General features: G+C 37.5%; 1 pseudogene; it reads right to left on the bottom strand.

Annotated features, from left to right (window-relative positions):
• Positions 1–3,182: 3,182 nt before the first annotated feature.
• On the bottom strand, positions 3,183–4,884 carry LOC136328789 (RNA-binding protein RO60 pseudogene; annotated as a pseudogene).
• Positions 4,885–13,637: the final 8,753 nt, after the last annotated feature.

Raw genomic sequence — 13,637 nt, 5'->3', positions numbered from 1 at the left:
AAATGCTTCTCTTAGGCTTCATGCTGAGGACAAATGTCAATTTAAATAGAATTTCTCTAAGTTTGTTTGCTAAAAATGAATATATTATTAGTGAAATGGTACTTTTTTATTTTTAGTGGAGCAGAGGGGAGATAAGCAGACTGCTGCGTGCTTCCAAACCAGGATCCAACCAGTAACCCCGTCTGGGGCTGGGGCTGGAATATCAAGCTATTTTTAGCATCTGAGACTAATGTGCTCAAATGAAGTTATCCTCAGAACCTGGGGCCACGCTAAAACCAATTGAGCCACTGGTTATGGGAAGGGAAGAAGGAGAGAAAGGAGAGAGGGAGGGAGGAGAAGCAGATGGTCACTTTTTCTGTGTGCCCTTACTGGGAATTGAACCAGGGACCTCAATACACTGGGCCAATGCTCTATCCACTTAGCCACCAACCAGGGCCAAAGTGGTACATTTTAACTGATATTCCTCTATTATTCCCCAGAGTGAGTGATGCTTAGCAGCAAAAGACTAAAGATACATATAACATTCATTTTAAAATCTCACATTGATTCCTGTTACCAAACTGCCTGAATTCTATACCCATTACCAAATTTTGAGCTTTAATACTAATAAACTCTAGACTGAACCAGTTCTTAGAGCTCTGATATTATTACTGGCTATCAAGCCCATTTTCAGTCCACTGCCCCACTTCTCTCTGCAGCTATTCTGATCTTTTTTCAGCATTTTGGGTCCTGGACCCCTGCCCTCTCCCCCTGTCTGTTGGCATACCCCTTCATTTCTACTAAGGGCTCGAAGCACACACTGAACTTTACAATCAGGCATAAACTAATTTTAGTCTAGGCTTTACAATTTGAATGCTAAGCTACTTAAAGCAAATCGTGTAAATTTTAAGTCTCTATTTCCCCCTGGGGAAATTTTAAAAGTAAATGCATGCAAAGTGTCTAGTGCATAGTAGGCACTTTATAAATGTGTTATTTTCATTTCTTATTTTCTCAGTCTTCTATGAGTCATTCTGATGAACTTATTTAAGTGAGAGAAAAAATAAATAAGCAGCATTACATAATTTCTAAATAGAACTTACGTTCTCCTGAACAATTTATCTGTCAGAATAAAGAATTGTGCTCACCAATTTTCTTTCCAAGATGTGAAGGCACTCTAGGAGATGTGGTGATGAAAGCAACATACCTTCTCATTCACTTGCAAAGTACAGCATGCTCTGTCTGGTGAATGTTTCCATAGAAACAGCACAATGGCTGCTGAGGCAGGGTTACATGGGAATCTCTTTATGGAAACCTTTTCTTCTTTTTAGCAGCCAGCAGCAGTACTGGACTTGGTTGAGACTATGAATAGATAGACATTGATTTGAAGCTATTTGAATTCCAGAAGTACCAAACCTTCAACATGTAGCCTTCAAAGTTCAGTTAGAAAGAGGTGAACTTTGGACATGTTTTATGTTGACACTAAATCATGAAAGTGTCAGTCACCTATTATTCAGTTAAACTGGTATTTCAGGCTAGTAAAACCAGCAGAAGGGCCATCCATCTGTAGTCATGTTACTAATTTAAATTCCTTGGAATAAAGGGGTAGTGAATGATACCTTGGTCTATCAACTTATGGAAGATTCACCTCATTCTATATGGTAAGTAATAGGTAGTCATGTGGACTTACCATTTCCAGGATAGGGGAGCTCCTCATTGGGATGATAGTCCTTTCCACTCTTTGACAGCTATAACTATATTTTCCAATTTCACTGAAACTTGTTTTTTTTTAATGAAAAGAAGTTTAATATGCACAAATAGGAAAAAAAGCACTTTGTTACAACTGGTTAGTGGTAATGTGTTACTTACACACTGCCCCTCACATCTGAAACACATAACTTGCTTTACTTGTTAAACTCTATTAAAAAAGAATGATTTGCCACAATGAATAATGAACAAAGAAATAGGCCATCAACATGTTTACAAATAGGAAATAACTAAAACCCATTTATAATTGGCTAAACAAAATAGTTAAAAGTACTTAGAACAATATTTATTGTACAATAAGGAAAAAGCTAATCAGATTATAGTTGAAAGTTTTTCATACTTTCAGATTATGAGTAGGGGAATTAAAAATACTTGAAGCATTTCATGTTGTTTTATTTAAGAGTATGAAACGATAATGACTACATGTGGCTATGTTATAAATCAGAAAAAAAACTCTCAGGTCGTGCTCTTGACCACAGCAATAAAATACACAAGAACAAACCAAATAATCCAAAAGACTTTCTCAGATGACACACACTTTAAAATTCCCTTCTCGGGTTGCCATTGTATTTCTGGGTAATGGCAAGAATGCTGCAAGTGTAAATAAAACACGAGAAACTGTCTTTTTTACTGAATAAGAAACCTGCTGTTTATGTGACTCTGGAAAACTCTTAAAGGAATCTGTAAAACTCATCCATGATTTAATCAAATGTCTTGGTTTTCGCCATGTCCCCTTGGTATACAAGTTTACAAATGAGTTTCAGGTGCTATCACAGTTTCACAGTCCAGTGCATTTCAGTGTACGGACACATCAAAGCTGTCCTTTCCCAATGAAAACATCTAAGAAAACCTGACGCACTTTTCAAGTGACATGATATGGAACTACTTACAAATTTGGCTCTTACTTCTTTTAAATACAAATGTGATCATTTACCAAAGCAAAACTATTTTACAGTGTCTACTAATAAGAAGTTCTCTATTAAAGGGAGCTACAGGGTATTCTGAAGCTATTTACCAGGAGCTAGTTTAGCAGACAGAAAGAACTTTGGGCTTATCTTATTTTTCTTTCCTTCCTGTTTTTTGTTTTTTGTTTTTTGTTTTTTTTTGGTAAGGTGAACTTTCCATGATACACACGCTGTGCCCTCATATCATCAGCTTTCACTGGGTAAGAGTAGCTGGGAAGTCGCTGCGTATTTTTAGGCACTCGCTGACGGCAACGGACCATGGGTCCCCAAACTTTTTACACAGAGGGCCAGTTCACTGTTCCTCAGACCGATGGAGGGCCGCCACATACAGTGCTCCTCTCACTGACCACCAATGAAAGAGGTGGCCCTTCCGGAAGTGCGATGGGGGGCCGGATAAATGGCCTCAGGGGGCTCCATGCGGCCCGCGGGCCGTAGTTTGGGGACGCCTGGATCATGCTGGTGCGTATGGTTAACTTAAGTCACATCTAGTGTGAAATTTCGAATCACATCCAGAGCTCCTGTGTCAAAGCCACACATGTCCAGCATGCCTCTGTCATCCGGGTCTGCAATGGTAAAGCCATTGGATGTCATTCCACAAACAATCAGTTTAGCTGGTATGTCCATTTTCTTCCGACACTGCCTCAGTGCGATAGCCAGGTGGACACTCCCCGTGAAGGTCTCATTGTCGGTGAAGACGATGAAGACATAGCAGCTGTGTTTGTCTTCTGAGCCCAGAGCATGGGAAGAGAGCAATCAGTTCCACCTGCTGGGATCTGATTCATAGCCATTAAAACCTGCTGTAAAGTCATATCTGCAGTTACTGGACATGGGACCATTTCATGTGAAAAAGCAACTACGTAAGAATCTTTTTCTGTTTGTGTGACAACCATGCGCATGGTGGCGGCCACGGTGCTGGCGTTGAGGATGCTACCCAGCATTCTCTGGTTCATAGAAGCACTGACATCAACAGCTAGCAGGAAACGCTTCCCAGCCGGCTCGACTGTCTTAAATGTTTTGTAAAAAGCAGTATCCAAAGCTTTCAAAATTTCTTCATCAGGACGCCACTTCAGTTTTCCTCTGAGTCCGTGACCTGTTTTATAAGTTTCTAATGCAACTAAAACATTAAATGTATGTATACGAGCCTTTTTTTTTTTTTAACAGTTTATCATTGCACAGTTTTTCACATACTAAAGATACTTCTGAATTCCCTGGTTCAAGCACGGAATTAGCAGTCATCTTTCCTAGATTTCTCAGCAATGTAGTAAGAGGCATTTCTTGTAACAAAGCCTTCCACACCTCCCTGGACTTCAGGGGGTTTGTCAGCAGGTGCTCCCGAACCAGCCTGTGTTCCTCTATCAGGTGAATGACCTCCAGCTCCTCTGTCGTGCGCTTAACCTTCTCCACAGCCTCCAGGTACCTCAGTAACTTCTCATTCTCCGTGGACAGTGCCTTCTCTTTATACAGCTCCTGGACCTCCTTCCAGCCCTTGGTAATGTATTTGGTCACAATGGCAAGTCCTTCACTGGAGGGTTTAAGATGTGACAATGTTAAAAGATCTTTGTGAGACCAGCATTTCATTGTTTGTACTTCGTAACTGCCAGAGCAAGGGCCAGGCCGCCTTTCCCGTGGTACCGTCTGCCACAGCCTTCCGGAGGGCACGCCCCTCAGGCCACGCCCCCACAGGCCACGCTTCATGCTTTCCTTCAGATCCTTCTTAAACTGGATGAAAGTAAAGAGGTGTGCTGGAATGCGACCAACCTCAGCAACAGCTTTAAATGCTGCTTGCTTGGTGCTTATGTCGGAACACTGGGAGCAAATGGCCAGTGCAAAGAGCATGGGCTCCTTCTGCACGGTTCTGCCCTCCTGGTTGAATGACTTGATCTCCTGGATCACTTCACACCCTCTGCCATCTTCAGTCAACCTAATCAATGCTTCGGCATTTTCGAGGCCCAACTTCTGCTCTTTGATATAGTGAGTCCCACCTTCAGAGCCAAAACATAAGAACCGGTGTAGGCGATTCAAGTCAGTGACTTGCCACACGTAGCCGTCTTGAGAGTTGGCTATCTGCTTCTCATTCAGTGGTCGCATTTGGTTTACTGAGTCCTCCATTTTTGTCTTTTAGGAAACCTGTGCTCGGCGGCTGGCCTTTCGACCCGCAGCGCCCCCCACAGGACAGCCCCGCGCAGCACGGGGCCTGCCCAGCGGCCAAAGCGCCGACTTCACGCCGCCGCCGGGACCTCCAGGTTCCGCTCCCGGAAGGAGGAAACCTGTTTTCTTTTATTCTCCAGTGAGAAAGTAAAATAATATCCTTAACAATATTGGGAGGTGGATATAAGTGTGAGACAGGGAGTTTATTAATCTTGGACAGAAAATGTTGCTCATAAATGTTCTTGGTTGTTAGTTTCCATCATAAAAGATTTTTTTTTCATTTTTAGAAATATTCAGTCTCTTATGTGTCTCACAATTATGCTTCAGATTAATGTAATTCATTTCTTTTTTTTCTTTTTTTTTCATTTTTCCAAAGCTGGAAACAGGGAGGCAGTCAGACAGACTCCTGCATGCGCCCAACCGGGATCCACCCCGAACGCCCACCAGGGGGCGATGCTCTGCCCCTCTGGGGCATCACTCTGTTGCATCCAGAGCCACTCTAGCGCCTGAGGCAGAGGCCACAGAGCCATCCCCAACGCCTGGGCCATCTTTGCTCCAATGGAGCCTTGCTGCGGGAGGGGAAGAGAGAGACAGAGAGGAAGGAGAGGGGGAGGGGTGGAGAAGCAAATGGGCGCCTCTCCTGTGTGCCCTGGCCGGGAATCGAACCCGGGACTCCTGCACGCCAGGCCGACACTCTACCGCTGAGCCAACCGGCCAGGGCCTGCAATTCATTTCTTTAACAACCTACTGGAAATTATCTTGGGATTTATCAAATTTTTTAGTTGTTTTTTTTTTTTTTTAGCATGACCCTTATCTTTTGAAAGACATATAATGTAGAAAGATTTTGTGTGTGTATATTTATGAATCAAGTGAATTAAAAAGTTTGATAAACTTTTTTGAGTAATCAAAGATAATTTCATTTTGGAATAAAATATCTCAATCAATTATATCAATATCTCATTCCCTGTACCAAGCACAAAATTTTAAATTTCATTTCTGTAAGTCAATATTGAAAATGTATGTAGGAGGAGAGAAAGGGGAGAAATAATTAAAAAAATAGCTTTAGTTATTCAGGAAAATGATTGACTTCAATAATTGCATTAACTTTTCCTTTATATTATATATTTACTTTAGTCACTGAAAGGCTTATTACTTCAAGAGTAGCCTGGTTAAAATAAACAATGACGACTTTGGTAAATTTATTCTTTACTAGAAGGACCTAGATAATATTTCCAGAAATATTCAATAACTGCTATGAAAAAAATAAAGGAAAATTCACATTATGATCACTTGTTTCAGGATATTTACAGACTAGATAGAAAGGCAAAAAGGAATAAAAAGTAAAAAAAACAAAACAAACAAAAAAAACCAAAAATCTAATCACAGAAAAATTTTTATTTTTATTTTCTACACTTTTTATTTTCAATGTAGTTTTCTTTTTTCACGTGTTTTATGGTAGTTAAGGCTGCAGTGTTCGTTAGAATTTAGATGATTTTGATTGTTCATTGTTTCCTGAAATCTCATCCACATAATGACCTATAAACACCCTTATTTCTTCTATTGATCCCATCACAACCTTTCCTTCCAAATTCTATTTCAATGCTGATGGCTTGTGCATATAAAAGCTCCCTATTGTTCTCAAATTTCTCTGGAACATTTCTTTAATCATCTTGCCTTAGTTAAAATCTGACTTTCTTCTAATATGTCATCAAATCTCCTCTCCAGAGGAGATTTCACATCCTCCTACACCTACCATATCTCATAATGGGAAGCTGGGAATGTCTTCATTTTCATTCAGTATCTCTTCTAGGTCATTAAGTTTCCCTTCATTTTCTAAAATTCTTAGCTCTTTCCAAGTTTATGCTATACACCTTTTCTTCCCCATCTGGTTGCTGAAATCTATGAATATTCTTCATTGAAATTTTTATCTGTGTTCAATTATTGACAACCTCGTCTCCAAAGTCCTTTTCATTCTCTATCAGTCATGCCATAGATTTTTTTCTATTAATAATAAACACTGCAAATTACCAACATAATGAATTCAGTCTATAGTTGTCTACAGTCCCAGCTCATCTAATTTAGGCTGACATTGAAAACAACCTTTGGCCTCTGTGGCAGAGAAAATATTTATCAAATATTTCCCAAAATAAACTCCTTTGGAGTACATTCAGTTCATGTTGTTTGCTCTGTGTAAATCTAAACAGTAAAGAGAGGATGTGCATCTTCTGTTCTTTGCTTTTTCTTTTTCTTTTCTTTTTTTTTTTTTTTGAGACAGAGAGAGAGTCAGAGAGAGGGATAGATAGGGACAGATAGACAGGAACACAGAAAGATGAGAAGCATCAATCATCAGTTTTTCATTGCGACCCCTTAGTTGTTCATTGATTACTTTCTCATATGTGCCTTGACCACAGGCCTTCAGCAGACCGAGTAACCCCTTGCTCAAGCCAGCGAACTTGGGTCCAAGCTGGTGAGCTTTGCTGGCAACCTCGGGGTCTCGAACCTGGGTCCTTCTGCATCCCAGTCCAATGCTTTATCCACTGTGCCACCACCTGGTCAGGCTGTTCTTTGCTTTTTCTGCTTAAATAACTTTGGAAGCCTTGCTTTGGGATGATAGCATTTCAAAATGGAGGGAATCTAAACCAGCCAGTCACTAGATAGAATAAAGACCTTATTAATACATTTTAAACTTTTCTTAGAAATTACTTTTTCTTGGTCTAGTCAATGAGAATTTGCGGGTTTGTTTGTTGTGGCAACTAGCATTATATATTCTTACTAATTCAACATGATCTCACTTACCATCTATTGCCTCCCTTATCTTGTATGCAGTATTTAACACAGTATTTCTGCCTCCACCTTCCTTTCCATCCAACTGGCATTTTATGACACATACTTTTATTCAGGATTTTCTTAGTTTCACCCATTTTTTTCTCTTTCTATTATAACCTAAATCTGAGATGCAATAAACCAATTCACTCTCTATTCTTGTACACAGGTGCCTGAATGTTATTTTAATAATGTCATGGTCACCTCCTTAAAAAGGCTACTTGACATTGCAATACACTTGATTTCTCTAGTGTGAGTGCTTGAAAAATTTCCTATTGCCTACCTAAATTACAATACTAAAATTCAGCTCATATGACTATGTTTTATTGAGAAAATAGAAACCATTTAAAAAAGAAATTTCTTGCTTGACCAGGTGATGGCGCAGTGAATAGAGCACTGGACTGTGACGCGGAGGACCCAGGTTTGAGACCTTGAGCTAGCCAGCTTGAGTGCGGGCTCATCTGGTTTGAGCAAGGCTCACCAGCTTGAGCCCAAGGTCGCTGGCTTAAGCAAGGGTTACTTGGTCTGTTGTAGCCCCCTGATCAAGGCACATATGAGAAATCAATCAATGAACAACTAAGGAACAGCAATGAAGAACTGATGGTTCTCATCTCTCTCCATTCCTGTCTGTCTGTCCTTATCTGTTCCTCTCTCTAACTCTGTCTCTGCTACACACACAAAAAAAGAAAGAAAAAAATAAAAAAAATTTATCACCTCAAATTAAGTGTTATTCTTTGCATCAACCATTGTCTTCTTCTATCATTGTCTTTCTTCTACCTTCTTACCATGAAGGATGCATTCCACTTTGTAAGAAATACTAATACCTTCATATGTGTTCTAGATTCCACCTCTTAATGAACCCAGTATCCTCCGCAAATCTAATAGTAAATCTATCAGAAAATATTCCACATTTGTTTTATATATCATCTCAGCTATTGCCATATATTTCTCATTCTACATCACACTCAAACTTCTGAAAAAACTATTTCAACATCTCTTATATCGACTCCCTCACCTACCATGCACTCTTCAGTGCATGATTCCTGTTAATTATTATACAAAAACTGCTCTTAAGACATAAAAATGGCCACTGTATATTAATATCCAGTAGAAGATCTTCTCTTGTTTTTAGAACTCATAGCAGCATAAATATATCATTTAACACTTCCCTTTCTTGAAACACATTTCCATATTCCCAAATTGTCAATACCTCTTTATGTTCCCCAATACCTCCTCCTGTTCTATCCAAGTGCTTGAGTTCTTCCTGGTTCCATCTTTTTGCTTTGTGTTCCATCTTCCTAAATGATTTCATTCATTTTTGTGTTTGTGAATATCATTTATAATAACTTAAATATCAACATTTTCTTTCTTATGTTGACCTCTATTCTGAGGATATTCAACTGACTATTTCATATTTGCGTTTAAATGGCTCAAAGCTTCCCTAAGTTATGTCCAAAACAAAATGCTAAACTTTTTTTCTATTTTTCTATCTATCTCTGCAAATTTTCTTCTGCTAGAATGTGAGAAATCTATGTCATTATTGGGAATTCACTCTACCTCAACCCAACATTTAATCTATAACCAAGTTTTTCCATTTTATATCCAAAATATACTTCATATGTTTTCATCTAAATTTTTACATCTAATATCATATCTTGTACTATTATAACACTTTTTAGTGTCACCCCATTTTAATCTTAACATACTTGTGCCACTCACCACTCATCTGACATTAGCGATGATGAGTTCCTGGGGTTCCTTGACAACTAGAAGAGTATTTGAACATTAAAGTCTCTTCTTGTTTGTTAATAACAGTGCTAATGGTTGTTAATACTGATGTTCAGTTTACATTGTTGAAATATTATTGTTGTATATTTTATTAAATATTGTAACACACCATTTGGTTCCGAATATTTTTTCTTATTTTTCTCCTTAAAACCCTAGGTGTGTCTTATGGTCAGGTGCATCTTACGGAGCGAAAAATACAGTATGTCTTTCCTTCAGTTTTTAAAATAAACAGTTTTTAGAACAGTTTTACATTTACATAAAAACTGAGAAGTATATGGAAGTTCCAATAAATGCCATAGCCAGTTTCTTTTATTATTAACATCTTATATTAATATTATGTATTTATTATAATTAATGGACTAGTGATATATTATTGTTAACCTGAGTTTATATTTTTAACATTTCCTTAATTTTTACTGAATGATCTTTTTCATCTCCAGGATACTACATTGGATGTAGTAATTACATTTCCTTAGACTCCTTATGGCTTTGACAGTTTTTCAGCCTTACTTTGTTTATTATGACCTTAATGGCTGAAGGAATACTGGTTATATATTTTTTTAAATGGTCTTTCATTAGGATATGTCTGAAAATTTTTTTTTCATGACTATACTTGAAGTTAGGGTTTTTCAAAAAAAAAGATCTCATCACATTATATCAAAAATGCTTACTTAAAAAAAAATACTTACTTTTGACATAACTTATAGCTCCTTAAGCTGACTGACCTTGGTAACTTGGCTGAGGTAGTAATTGGCAGCATTCTCCAGGATAAATTTACTTTTCTTTTTCTCACTTTTCATTTTTTTAATTTTATTTATTGATTTTAGAGAAAGAGAAAGGGGAGGAAAAAAGAGAGAGAGAGAGAGAGAAGAACATGGATCTGTTCCTATAGTTGCCTGATGGGGGATTGAACTGGCAACCTCTGTGCATCAAGACAACACTAACCAGCTGAGCTATCTGGCCAAGGCTCTTTTTCTTATTTTTTTTTAAATCTTTTTCTCCATTTATTAATTTATTTAATTTTGTATTTATATCAGTGTGGACTTCTGTATATTTATTTTATGTGTTGAGTTTTTAATCAACACATAAAAAGTGCTATTTCTTTTTTTTGTTGTTAGTTAAATTCCTCCAGCTTTGGCTATGGGTAGCTCTTTTGATCGGTTCTTGTTTCCCTTTAATATATTTCCATTGTTGTGAGTTTTTTTTCTTTCTTTTATTTTCTTTTTTTTTTTTTTTATTATAATTTTATTTTTTTAATGGGGTGACATCAATAAATCAGGATACATATATTCAAAGATAACAAGTCCAGGTTATCTTGTCGTTCAATTATGTTGCATACCCACCACCCAAAGTCAGATTGTCCTCTGTCACCTTCTATCTTGTTTTCTTTGTGCCCCTCCCCACCCCCTATCCCTCTCCCATTCCCCCCTCCCCCCCGTAACCACCACACTCTTGTCAATGTCTCTTAGTTTCAGTATTATGTCCCACCTACGTATGGAATAATACAGTTCCTGGTTTTTTCTGATTTACTTATTTCGCTTCGTATCATGTTATCAAGATCCCACCATTTTGCTGTAAATGTTCCGATGTCATCATTTCTTATGGCTGAGTAGTATTCCATAGTGTATATGTGCCACATCTTCTTTATCCAGTCATCTATTGATGGGCTTTTTGGTTGTTTTCATGTCCTGGCCACTGTGAACAATGCTGCAATAAACATGGGGCTGCATGTGTCTTTACGTATCAATGTTTCTGAGTTTTGGGGATATATACCCAGTAGAGGGATTGCTGGGTCATAAGGTAGTTCTATTTGCAGTTTTTTGAGGAACCACCATACTTTCTTCCATAATGGTTGTACTACTTTACATTCCCACCAACAGTGGATGAGGGTTCCTTTTTCTCCACAGCCTCTCCAACATTTGCTATTACCTGACTTGCTAATAACAGCTAATCGAACAGGTGTGAGGTGGTATCTCATTGCCGTTTTGATTTGCATTTCTCTAATAGCTAAAGAAGATGAGCATCTTTTCATATATCTGTTGGCCATTTGTATTTCTTCCTGGGAGAAGTGTCTATTCATATCCTCTTCCCATTTTTTTATTGGATTGTTTGTTTGTTTGTTGTTGAGTTTTATGAGTTCTTTGTATATTTTGGATATTAGGCCCTTATCTGAGCTGTTGTTTGAAAATATCAGTTCCCATTTAGTTGGCTTTCTGTTTATTTTGTTATCAGTTTCTCTTGCTGAGCAAAAACTTCTTAGTCTGATGTAGTCCCATTCATTAATTTTTGCCTTCACTTCTCTTGCCATTGGAGTCAAATTCATAAAATGCTCTTTAAAACCCAGGTCCATGAGTTGAGTACCTATGTCTTCTTTTATGTACTTAATTGTTTCAGGTCTTATGTTTAGATCTTTGATCCATTTTGAGTTAATTTTTGTACAGGGAGAGAGACTGTAGTCCAGTTTCATTCTTTTGCATGTGGCTTTCCAGTTTTCCCAGTACCATTTATTGAAGAGGCTTTCTTTTCTCCATTGTGTGTTGTTGGCCCCTTTATCAAAAATTATTTGACTATATATATGTGGTTTTATTTCTGGATTTTCTATTCTGTTCCATTGGTCTGAGTGTCTATTTTTCTGCCAATACCATGCTGTTTTGATTGTCGTGGCCCTATAATAGAGTTTGAAGTCAGGTATTGTTATGCCCCCAGCTTCATTCTTTTTCTTTAGGATTGCTTTGGCTATTCGGGGTTTTTTATAGTTCCATATAAATCTGATGATTTTTTGCTCTATTTCTTTAAAAAACGTCATTGGAAGTTTGATGGGAATTGCATTAAATTTGTATATTGCTTTGGGTAATATAGCCATCTTGATTATATTTATTCTTCCTAGCCAAGAACAAGGTATATTCTTCCATCTCATTATATCTTTTTCGATTTCCCTTAACAATGGTTTATAGTTTTCATTATATAAGTCCTTTACATTCTTCGTTATGTTTATTCCTAAGTATTTTATTTTTTTTGTTGCAATCGTGAAGGGGATTATTCTTTTGAGTTCCTTCTCAGTTGTTTCATTGTTGGCATATAGAAAGGCTATTGACTTCTGTATGTTAATTTTGTATCCTGCGACCTTACTGTATTGGCTTATTGTTTCTAGTAGTCTTTTTGTGGATTCTTTGGGGTTTTCGATGTATAGGATCATATCATCTGCAAAAAGTGATACCTTTACTTCTTCTTTTCCGATATGGATGCCTTTTATTTCTTTGTCTTGTCTGATTGCTGTGGCGAGAACCTCTAGTACCACATTAAATAAGAGTGGAGAGAGTGGACAACCCTGTCTTGTTCCTGAATTAAGGGGGAAAGCCTTCAGTTTAGTGCCATTTAATATGATGTTAGCTGATGGTTTATCATATATGGCCTTTATCATGTCAAGATATTTTCCTTCTATACCTATTTTGTTGAGAGTCTTAAACATAAAATTGTGTTGTATTTTATCGAAAGCCTTTTCTGCATCTATTGATAAGATCATGTGGTTTTTGTTCTTTGTTTTGTTGATATGGTGTATTACGTTAACCGTTTTACGTATGTTGAACCATCCTTGAGATTCTGGGATGAATCCCACTTGATCATGATGTATTATTTTTTTAATATGTTGTTGTATTCGATTTGCTAGTATTTTGTTTAGTATTTTAGCATCTGTATTCATTAGAGATATTGGTCTGTATTTTTCTTTTTCTGTGCCATCTTTGCCTGGTTTTGGTATGAGGGTTATGTTGGCCTCATAAAATGTGTTTGGAAGTATTGCTTCTTCTTCAATTTTTTGGAAGACTTTGAGTAGAATAGGAACCAAGTCTTCTTTGAATGTTTGATAAAATTCGCTGGTATAGCCGTCAGGGCCTGGACTTTTATTTTTGGGGAGGTTTTTAATGGTTTTTTCTATTTCTTCTCTACTGATAGGTCTGTTTAGGCTTTCGGCTTCTTCTTGACTCAGTCTAGGAAGGTTGTATTTTTCTAGGAATTTATCCATTTCTTCTAGATTGTTGAATTTAGTGGCATAAAGTTTTTCATAGTATTCTACAATAATTCTTTGTATATCTACAGTGTCCGTGGTGATTTCTCCTCTTTCATTTTGGATTTTGTTTATATAAGTTCTTTCTCTTTTTTCCTTGGTAAGTC

This window comes from Saccopteryx bilineata, chromosome 3 (assembly GCF_036850765.1).
Source record: "Saccopteryx bilineata isolate mSacBil1 chromosome 3, mSacBil1_pri_phased_curated, whole genome shotgun sequence".
NCBI lineage: Eukaryota > Metazoa > Chordata > Mammalia > Chiroptera > Emballonuridae > Saccopteryx > Saccopteryx bilineata.
This window is presented reverse-complemented; position numbering and strand designations above follow the sequence as displayed.